Source organism: Strix aluco, chromosome 6 (assembly GCF_031877795.1).
Source record: "Strix aluco isolate bStrAlu1 chromosome 6, bStrAlu1.hap1, whole genome shotgun sequence".
NCBI lineage: Eukaryota > Metazoa > Chordata > Aves > Strigiformes > Strigidae > Strix > Strix aluco.
In genome coordinates, this window is record NC_133936.1 from 2,105,918 (window position 1) to 2,116,275 (window position 10,358).

Genomic DNA, 10,358 nt, shown 5'->3' on the forward strand with positions numbered 1-10,358 from the left:
CTTTCACGCTGACCGCTGTGGTAAAACACCATCCTAGGTAGTGAATAAAACTAACACTAAGATTAAGCTCATTTTTATGCAACAGTATTACGGGTGGTAAAGCCTACTCCATGACCATCAGACCAAAATTTAACTATTCATAATACCACTGATTCTCTTATACCGATAACACTCGTTCCGTGTTTAGCCATGTAAGTTCAGACCAGGGCCATCAGAAACAAGGAAATGCATTTTCATCAGAAGCCTGATGAACAACATTCTGTGTGGTGAAGCTTCATTTACCCTGATTTTCAAGCTTAAATTCACAGAAAACCATTACCTTCAGAGACAACTTCCTGGATCACAACAAATTGATTCCTTTCTCAATACATTAAGAAGTTTTCCTAAGAAATGAACTCCAGAAGTGAAATAAGGTACGTAGGACTTAGTACATTTGGGGAAAAAAAAAAAAAAAAAGAAAAAATTCAGTAAGATTATTAAAGAATTAATTTGCCTTCCTGAAGGACAGGCCACACTTAGGTACAGAGCAAGCTGCATTTTCACAACTATTTCCAGGTGTACCCTTTTAGGGTTTTTGTTCTGACTTTTCCATCACACTTGACATTAACTTGAAAAGCTGCCTTTGTTTTTCTCTCAACTAAAAAACCCCTCCTGCTGAGAGGTGCCCTGAAGTGAAAGAAACCACCTTCAGAAACAGGGAGAATGTCCAGGCTTTATAAGATTTCTCTTCCTACTGCTAACGTTGTTTGTGAATTAAATGCAACTCTATTGCCCTTTAAACTTTATCCCAAAGCTTTTATCTTTAGCTTCATTAGTCTCTTTAGAACACATCTCAGACAAGCTTCAAAGCTTTCCTATGTCAAAAATAAAAATTGCAGAGAACCTGGACTGCTATTTTATTCTGATTTTTCTCACACATTGCTTTTTTTTTTTTTTTTCTGCTTTTGTTTCCTATATCTAAAGACTTTAAAGGTTCGTAACTGTTGGTTGAGAGGGCTGGATGCTATTAAGCAGATGTCATTACTCTCTTCGGTTTTTAACATTTCTCTTGAGAGATTTTTTTTTTTCCATCTCTAATCCTCTCTTATGACTTCAGGATTTGTTTTTCAACCAATAGTCCAGAGTACATTTTTATTTTAGCACTTGCTAGTAATGAAATACGGATTATTTTGTCTTAAATCCAAGAATTCATCAGCTATACAGCAGTAGGATCAAGCAACAAGCATTACTGATCTATGTTTCACTGCATGATTTTTATGAAACAAAACAAGCATATGAAAACAATAAAGTGGGATATGCAATTATTTAGCATCAAATCCTTTATTGGCTTTATCAAAATCAATCATAAGTTGCATCAAATTTTAACTAGGATTCTACTAAAAAGCAAATCAGGTGGAAAAAGTTCAACATTTACCGTACAAGACCATGCAAACACACAAACTACGCATCTCAGAGTGAGGATTCCCCTGGGCATAACACACATAGAGCCGTAAGCTGCCCGAGGTGAATATCAATTTTTAATTGTCACACGCTCTTCCTTTGCATTTTGTCTTAACTTTGCTACAACTGCCTCGCATCCTTCATTGGGCACCGGGTTTAGGATGTGCTGCTTCTCAGGGCGCCTGACACCTAAACCTTCCTGAGCTGACAGAGTAGTAGTGATGCAACTGATTTCCCCAGAATCCGAGTTTTTCAGGCTCCCAAATTCCCCAAAAGGATCTAAGGTAATGGACACCTCCACAATCAAGATGCTCAAAGGAAGTTTCAGACCCCCCAAAGATGACACCTCTTTTCCAGAGGCATTCCTGTTCTGTTTCTTCTAAGGTCTATCGCACGCAGCACTCCCTAGTAATAACACTGTGTTCATCCTCAGTGTTAGACCTTTTTCAGGAAAAGTTAGACACACTCTTGTTACTTTTCCCTACATTGGGACTGATCTGAATCCAGCCTGCTCTTGGTCTGAGCTTTTCCATGATGATAGTGCAAGTGGAAGCAGAACACAATGATGTTGTGGTAATAGAGCACCCAGCATAAAATGCAATCTCACAGTTTATAAAGCAAATTACACTACTGGAAAATTTGAATGCATTTTTCAAAGACTAAAGAGCAAAAAATAAGTAAAATTATTCAGAGAAAGAAATAAGCTGCAAAGAATACATTTGGAACATGGGAAAAAGCTCTTTTCAAAAGAGACTAGGGTTATGTGCTAAACAAATCGAACTAGAATACATCAGACATCCCTGGGACTCCTTGCAAGGGAAAAAAAAAAAACAAACTACCCTTACCACAACATCAAACCCATATTTTTAAAAAAACAAAATCAATTCAATTCTTGAATAACTTATGAAGCTCTAATGGAAAAAAAATAAATCCTTCTGCATAACTTAAAGCACATCTGCTGTGAAATAATCAGATGCACCAGCAAACCAAAACCATAGCTAGCTTCACGTAGAATACAATTGCACCCATTTTTATTATTTTTTTGTAACGTCCAGAGAGATTTCTTTAACTCAACATGTTAGAAACCAATAGTTCTAATCTGTCCAGAAAGTAAGACCGTAGTTGCTAAGGCAACACTGCCTTTTAGGCCCGCTTGCTCTTTGCTTAATATGCCAACATTTGAAAATATTTTACCACTGCATATGAAGTAGGACAGAATTCTAAATAGCACTCTGAAAGTAAAAAAAAAAAAATCTTACAAATGTTTTTTCCTTAACAAGCTGCTCCTGTTTTATTAACTGAATCCCAAGACAGACAAGCTGGAAGCTTCAGTATTTCCTTTGAGATTCCCAGTCTTAAAGCCTATTCTGTGTACAAGCCCTCACCCTGCTGGCCAGACCACAGACTGTCTTAGAAACCGCCGTGTTTCCAAAAAATAGCCACCCAGCCATAGCGAGAGGTGTCTAGGGAGCTCTGGAGAGTAGTTTCGTATTGAGTTTATACATAGAAAGAGTAAGTGCATTTCTAAAAGCAAAAATAAAAACCACTGCCTATTTAAATATACTCTAAGTAGTAGTGCTATCATTCCATTGTGAGAGAAACTTAAGCATTCTCTCTCCCTCCAGCTTCCTACTAATTCTGTATTTCAAAATACAGGTGTACTGGCAAGTGACTTTCCTACAGGACAAAAAAAGCAAGGTCCCCTCTGCTCCGCCCTCGTCAGACCCCCCTGCAGTGCTGGGTCCAGCTCTGGGGGCACCAACAGCAGAAGGACACGGACCTGCTCGAGTGGGGCCAGAGGAGGCCACGAAGATGCTCGGGGGGCTGGAGCACCCCCTGTGAGGACAGGCTGAGAGAGTTGGGGGCTTCAGCTGGAGAAGAGAAGGCTCCGGGGAGACCTTAGAGCAGCCGCCCAGGACTGAAAGGGGCTACAGGAAAGGGGGGAGGGACTCCTGATCCAGGGGGGTAGGGATAGGATGAGGGGAAATGATTTTGAACTGACAGAGGGCAGATTTAGATGAGATCCAAGGAAGAAATTGTTCCCTGTGAGGGTGGTGAGGCCCTGGCACAGGTTGCCCAGAGAAGCTGTGGCTGCCCCCTCCCTGGAAGGGTTCAAGGCCAGGTTGGATGCGGCTTTGGGCAACCTGGGCTAGTGGAAGGTGTCCCTGCCCGGGGCAGGGGGGTGGCACTGGATGGGCTTTAAGGTCCCTTCCAACCCAAACCAGTCTGGGATTCTATGAAAAAGAGCCTGTAAATAGCAAACTTGTACCTCGGGATAACAAAAGCAACTTTAACCCCCTGTTGAAGCTATGATCAGTGTGCAAGATCAAAAGCAGCCAGATTCAACTCCCCTGAACACAAATGCAAAATCAATCTCATCACTCCTTAGCACAACTTGTGTTTTGAAATCATTCCAGGCTAGTGGGGTTCCTGTGACAAACTGGGGTTTGTGCACCATGCACATTCAAGTCTGCACCTGACAGGGAGGGAAGGGGAAATGCCAGAGGCTGAAGGGGTGCAGTAGCCACAGGGAGAGGGTCACAGCTTGAGGAGGCAAAAGCGTGCAAAACGAGGGTGAAGTGCTCATAGTAGAGGGCAAGAACATCTTTCAGGTGTGCCTGTTTGGGAAGATGGGCCCAATTAATTAAGAACTGCTCCTACTAGTACACTGTAGTAACCAGCACCTAAATCCATTGTAAATCAGAAGGCTAAAGAGAGTAACGAGGGAAGGCTGGGCAGAGCCAGGAAAAGGGGAAGCATCTGCTTTCAGATTTAGAAGGGGACCCCTTCTCTTCTTGTACAGGGTGAGCAGATCCTCTCTGGATAGGAAGACATTTCAGATTAAAAGCAATGCTTTAGTAGCACCATTCATTCCAGAAAGCAAATATGAGATTGAAAAATTTAATTTTGTTATGGCAGAAAAATCTGATGAAGTAAAGGCCTTTTAATGTTTATGTATTTATACACTGTTAATTTGGACTCTGTCTGAGGTGCGAGGATAATGGTTTATAGTTCTAATTCTAATTTCAAGATATGTATGAATTTTGTAAAATAGTGATTGAGGAGCTATTTCACACAGATCAGTACCTCTATCCTGAAGCGGCAGAACTGGCTTAGTGCAACACTGGAAATGGCAAAAGCACTGCCTGTTCAGTTTTAATACTGTTACCACATTTGGCTGAACTTCACCTTGTTTGTAACAAATCTTAAACGCTTAAGCCATGTCTACAAATGGGGTAAAACTGGCTTTAGCTTCTAGCACTGAAGGGTGATACCGAATTAAACAGAAAACATCAACACGCACATCAGAGAGACTAAATAAATTGCTTATCAGAATACCTTTGGTTCTTATGCTGAACAATGTAAAATCACAATGTATAATACATTCCTTCAATACATATACACATGCACAAACACACATAGAATTGAATTAAAATTATACAAGCTGATTGCATTTTTAATCTCTTATCTGCAACCTAAGAACTACAGTGGATATTCACAAAGAATTGTTCCTTGATCCCACGATCCAAGAAAGACTAAAAGGCAAAGGGGACTGGGTTGCCTCCATCATCGGAGCACCGTAAGGCTCTGTGAAGAAAATACATGTCTCAGCCTGCCCTTGCTCTAAGCCACCTGGACTGGGGCTGTCCCCAAACTGGGGACCAGCCATGGGAGGCTGGTTCCAGCTGGGTGCTGCTGCACCCTGCCCCTAATTAGCTGCAGAGGGGTGCTAACAAGCTGGCACAGCTCAAAGCTTCCTGTTCAGCAGCTAAACAAGCTCGTGTCTGACTGCAGAAAAATGGTTTAAGTGTCTGCACCCTCAACGTGCAATATTCAAAGTGTTTGATAATAACGGAGGTGGGTGGAAATACAAAAATATCATACAGGTGCAAAACCAAAATCTACATCCCTGAAGATCTACTCTCTTCAAACAGGAAGACAATGTAACATATGATATGCAGCACAATGCTAGTAAAAGAAAAACACATTACAAGTTTTGCAATTATAGGAAGTACACTTCAGTTCCAATAGTTACCTAGTAGCGACAAAAAGATGAACAGCACATCACTCTGAAAAATAAACAAACACCACCGGAGTAGGTCTGTGCGCTTTTTTCTTTTGCTCCTACAGAAGTGATTTCCAGAAGTTTTTGACTACAATTGTTGAATTTTAACTCTTGGTTTAGCAGAACATTATCTCAGTGAAAATTGTTTAAGGAAGGAAACAAGTCTTTATGCACGACAGTGTCAAAAAAATAGTGCCAGTTTTTTAATTTTAATTTAAATTTTAATTAAATCCTCACTCTCCAACTTGAGTTTATAAGGTAATTTTTAAAATTTATTTTTAATCTGAATGTGCCACCATTACAATCCAACCTGAGAAGCTGCTGCCTTGGCACGAGGAACGCGTGCAGTAGCAGCTTCGCACCTCACCTCTGCACAAGTTCTGTACCAGCTTGTTATTCCTTCAGATCATTTCAGACCACAAATACCCCCTGGATCTCTTGAACTATGTTCCTGTGAATTTCAAGACAGTGTTTGCCTGTTCTGCAGCACCATGACACTGTTAACTCAGGTTCAGCTTGTCCTGCACTCCATGTCCCCAGTCCCTTTCTACGCTGCTGATGCATCAGCTTTTTCCACAGCTGGACCTCAGCAAACAACCTGCATCACAGCTAAATTCGGTGTTGTGATTGAGTGGCACAAAACAAAATTATAAATTATTTGGAATTTTTCTGCCTTTAGCACCCCTCCAGCCCTTCTCCCACTTTATTCAAGTATCTATCCCACTGCCTGAATTCACAGGCAGTAATTTTAGTGTTAAGGTCATATGAAATGATTTCTTACATATGCAGTTTCACCTGTACATTCATATTAGATTCTTTTGCTTTCCCTAAAACCAGAGCATTTTGTCTAAGTTTAATGAGTGCATCATATTTTAAATAATGCATATTTCAGCAATAATCACAGCACCTAAATCAATGATACCATAATTACAATGGCCATACGTATTAACCACTGGGCTTTAACAATTATTCAGTGACTCCCTAGCTGACACACACATACACACTGCACTTACTTACTGCTGCCATAATACAGATCAACATTAGTTCCTTTCACTCCTCTGGAAAAAAAAAATAGCAACCCTAAAAACTATTTTAAAGGCTTCCAGCTATTCTGGCAGCCCATACGGACAACTCTGGGACATGTCAAATCAACACTGTTTCTTTTGAGCCCCCTTCTCAGTGGTACATATGGAATATATGGTATAGGGGTAATTAGCAAAGGAAGAATCTGCCCACTCACCCTCTGCAGGGGTTAATAATGAGAACACAGAACAGCTGTAACACAGCTGGTTCTGTCCAAACAAACTGCTCAACTTTGCAAGATGTTTTTAAACAAGAGATTAGGTCAATTCTTCCCTTCAAGCAGAACTCTTACCTCCACTGTCTGTAGGATATTGTTCACATCTCTTATATGAATCCATCCCTCTCGTAAGTTTTGAGTACAAACTGGTAGGTTTTTTTACAGTGAGATCCTGTAACTTTCACAAAACTAGCAAGAACAGACACTTGTTGCCTTCACTAAGAGCACAGCGCAAGTTCAATCCTCCCTAGAAAACAGAGAAATCATTCCGGAATTCATTCATCAACACGTCTGTAAAACTTAAAAGTTTGTTTCCAGTGCTCAGAGCACTGCTTGCTTGTTCCTTAAAAAAAAACCCCAAACAAACCACAAAACCAAGGCTGAAACTGTTTTTCCAGAACTTTAAACCCAAACATCTTCTTTACTGAAGGAAAGTGGGGGCTGGTGTCCTGTCTGGTGGTAGCTACCACTTCAGGGGCAACGAGCAGAACAGCCAGAAGCCGGCAGAACCACATGCCTCGCCACGCGTACAGCTGCTCGGACACCTCTCTCAGAGAACACTAGTTATAAATAGTTACAAAGCTATGTTTCCAGTGCTTTTCTGACACCTTTTATCCACCTCTAACTCACACTGGTAACGCAGGTGAACGGGATTGAGAACTTCTCCAGCAAGACCCAGGATTTCACAGCCGGTGCTGACTCCTTCCAGTGATGAATTCCAGATGACACCTGCTGCCAAGCAGCGTCCTGCCTGCACTTGGATTTGAGCCATGCAACACAAAGCTGCACACACACCCTGTCTCCACAGAACCTGGCTAGAAAAGTAGACATCGGTCAGTTTGCAAAGTATGAGCAGTTCCCAAAATAATCACTTCAAATTTACAATTAAGTTTGCTGAAGTGGCAGTGATTGAAATACCTAATTTTGCATTTGAAAACACGCTGAAGCCTAAGAATCAAGTCTTAAACTGATGCCTGCTAGCCGATGCCTGTGAGCAGTTGGTGCCTGCAAGTTGAGATCTGTAACAATTAGTGATCCATTATACCTTAAATATTAAGAAATTATTTTACCAAACAATATTTAACAAGGCCTGAGTGATTAAAATGTGCAGAGAAAATATCCAAACCTTGAGAATACACATCCTGGCAGAAATGCTCAAACAAGGTGGATAAGAAAGAACATCTTGGCTGGACAACAGAGCTGCGAAACATCCAAGGAGAAGAAATTGTCCTCAAAAGGCTCGTGACCATAAAAGGGAAAAAGGAGTAGGGGGCTAACTCCCCAAATGACCACCGACAACACCCGAGACCCCTGCGCATGCGTAGCGTAGTTTTGCAACTCCAGCATGATGTAAATGTGATAGGCAGAAAGGTGGAGACTTCTTGGAAAATTTATGAATATTCATGTCTTTAAAGTACATAAAGAATGAACTTTTGCTTTAGTGTGTGCATGTTAGGGGGAACGATCTCCCGTGCACCCAGCGCTGCAATGAAGAATGGCTGCTTTCTAAAACTCCAAAACAAGTCTTAAGAGTGTTCCTCTGCCAGCTTTTACAGTAACAAAACTATACAGCAGGACACGCCAAGCTGTTAGGAAAGGATGCTGATTTTATGAACTGCTGAAGATAAAACTAATTTTTCGTATGATAGAAATAAAGTTTTAATATCCTGTCCACAAGCTGCCCTGTTTTATCACACAGTGATACCTGTACAAAACTTCAACCTGGTAAAAACATGTATTAAAGCAAAAGCACTGTTACAAATCAACAAGTCAATCTTTCTGCATTATTCCATTATTCTTCCTGCTTTTTCATTTCTTCTTTTGGTCCTGGTAAAAATTAACATCAACCTGAGCAAATTCAGCAGGTTTATTCACAAAATAACTAAGACTCAGTCAAAAAGACACTGGAAGTTTGAAGCAAGGTATGTGGTTCAAATAGCATTTGCCTAATGCTTTTGTTTCCTTGAAAACACAAATCTGAAAATTTGCTTAATATAATTAACTTTTTTATAATACACCTGTAAAAGCCAGCTGAAAGCATCAAGAAAATGTTTATCTACCATAATTTAACAGAGCTGCACACACTATTCTGTTCTCCTCAGCTCTTATTGCACAACCAGTTAGGAATCTAATACCTTATTCAGATGAGAACTCTTAATTAGAGATTCTCACCCAAACCCAGTGACATGAGACATGCATTCTTTTAGCCTGGATATAGTATTTTGTATTTACAAAGTTTTAAAATAATCTGTGCATTTCACACAAAATAAATTAAGCTTCAATACATAAGCATTGCGCCTTATTAAAGGATAATGAATTGATTTGACAAGTACATTTGGCATAGAGGGAAACCAGCAGCAAGACTAGAAAGCTTCTATCAATAAATTCCAAGCTCCACCACAATCATGTCACTACAGTAGGATGATCCTGCTGTGGGGTCACAGAGATTGTAACTTTGGATCTTTGCAGGATCACATCTTACACAATTCTATTAGTCATCACATGGAACTTCAGGCTACTATTAAACAGACTTGGTAAGCGATAGGACACCTGTACAAAATGCTTCCCATTTAGAAGCCAGCACACTTATCTGCAGGATCAAGAAAACCCACACCAGAACAACTCACACACTACTACAACTAAAGGGCCACATTCAAAAGATTTTAAAAACCTGCAAAAATATGTGTATTGTGCTCATCTCTACTTACAACTTACAGATAACAAGACATAAAAACATTGACAAAAAACACATACTGTACAGCTTTTACCATGATATAATAAGTTAACTTATTCCACACCAAAAACTTCTCAGTAGGTGTATATATTATTACAAAAAGCTAGCTACATACCATGCAGAAAAAACCCAGTTTGACACAGTTTTTTACCATTTTATTGAAAACCAAGAGTTACATTTTACACTTAATTTCAGTTGAAGTTACAGTGAGCGTTAGCATTGGGCCAATTCTCAGCTCTCCTTTTCTGGCCTTTCCCCCTGACTTTTCTCACCATTTCCAGCACTGAACCTGACCACAGAAAGGGGGCAGAGGGACCAGAACAGTTACTGCTGCAGGACTGAAGCAGTAAGGCACGTTCTAGTCTGAAGTAGGGTAGAGGGTAGGAGAGAGAAGACACAAAGAAACTGTGTGAAATTGATATTTAAGACAGTCTGTTGTTCAAGTCACGCCCTATCAAACCTGTTTTATATTATCTAACTAAAAAGCAAGTAGGGCTTTTTTTTTTATTAAATTACTTTGAATCCCTAACAGTGTCTACCATATTATCCATGACAGCATTTTCAAAAACCTCGAGTCATAAAATATTTAATAAAAATGCTGCACAGAACCCATGAAAACACCTTTGCCATGTCACACATTGCCCAACTGAGCCTCTCCAACTCAGTCCTCATTTGAGGTGGCAGAATTCCCAAAAAGGCCAAAACCTCTCAGGTTTTTCTACAAGTCTCCTTGGAAAAGGTCAAAGGCTTCAGTGCTTGAGGAAGCCTTAACTTGAACTGTCTTCGACAAGAACTTCAATGACTATCTATCTCAACAT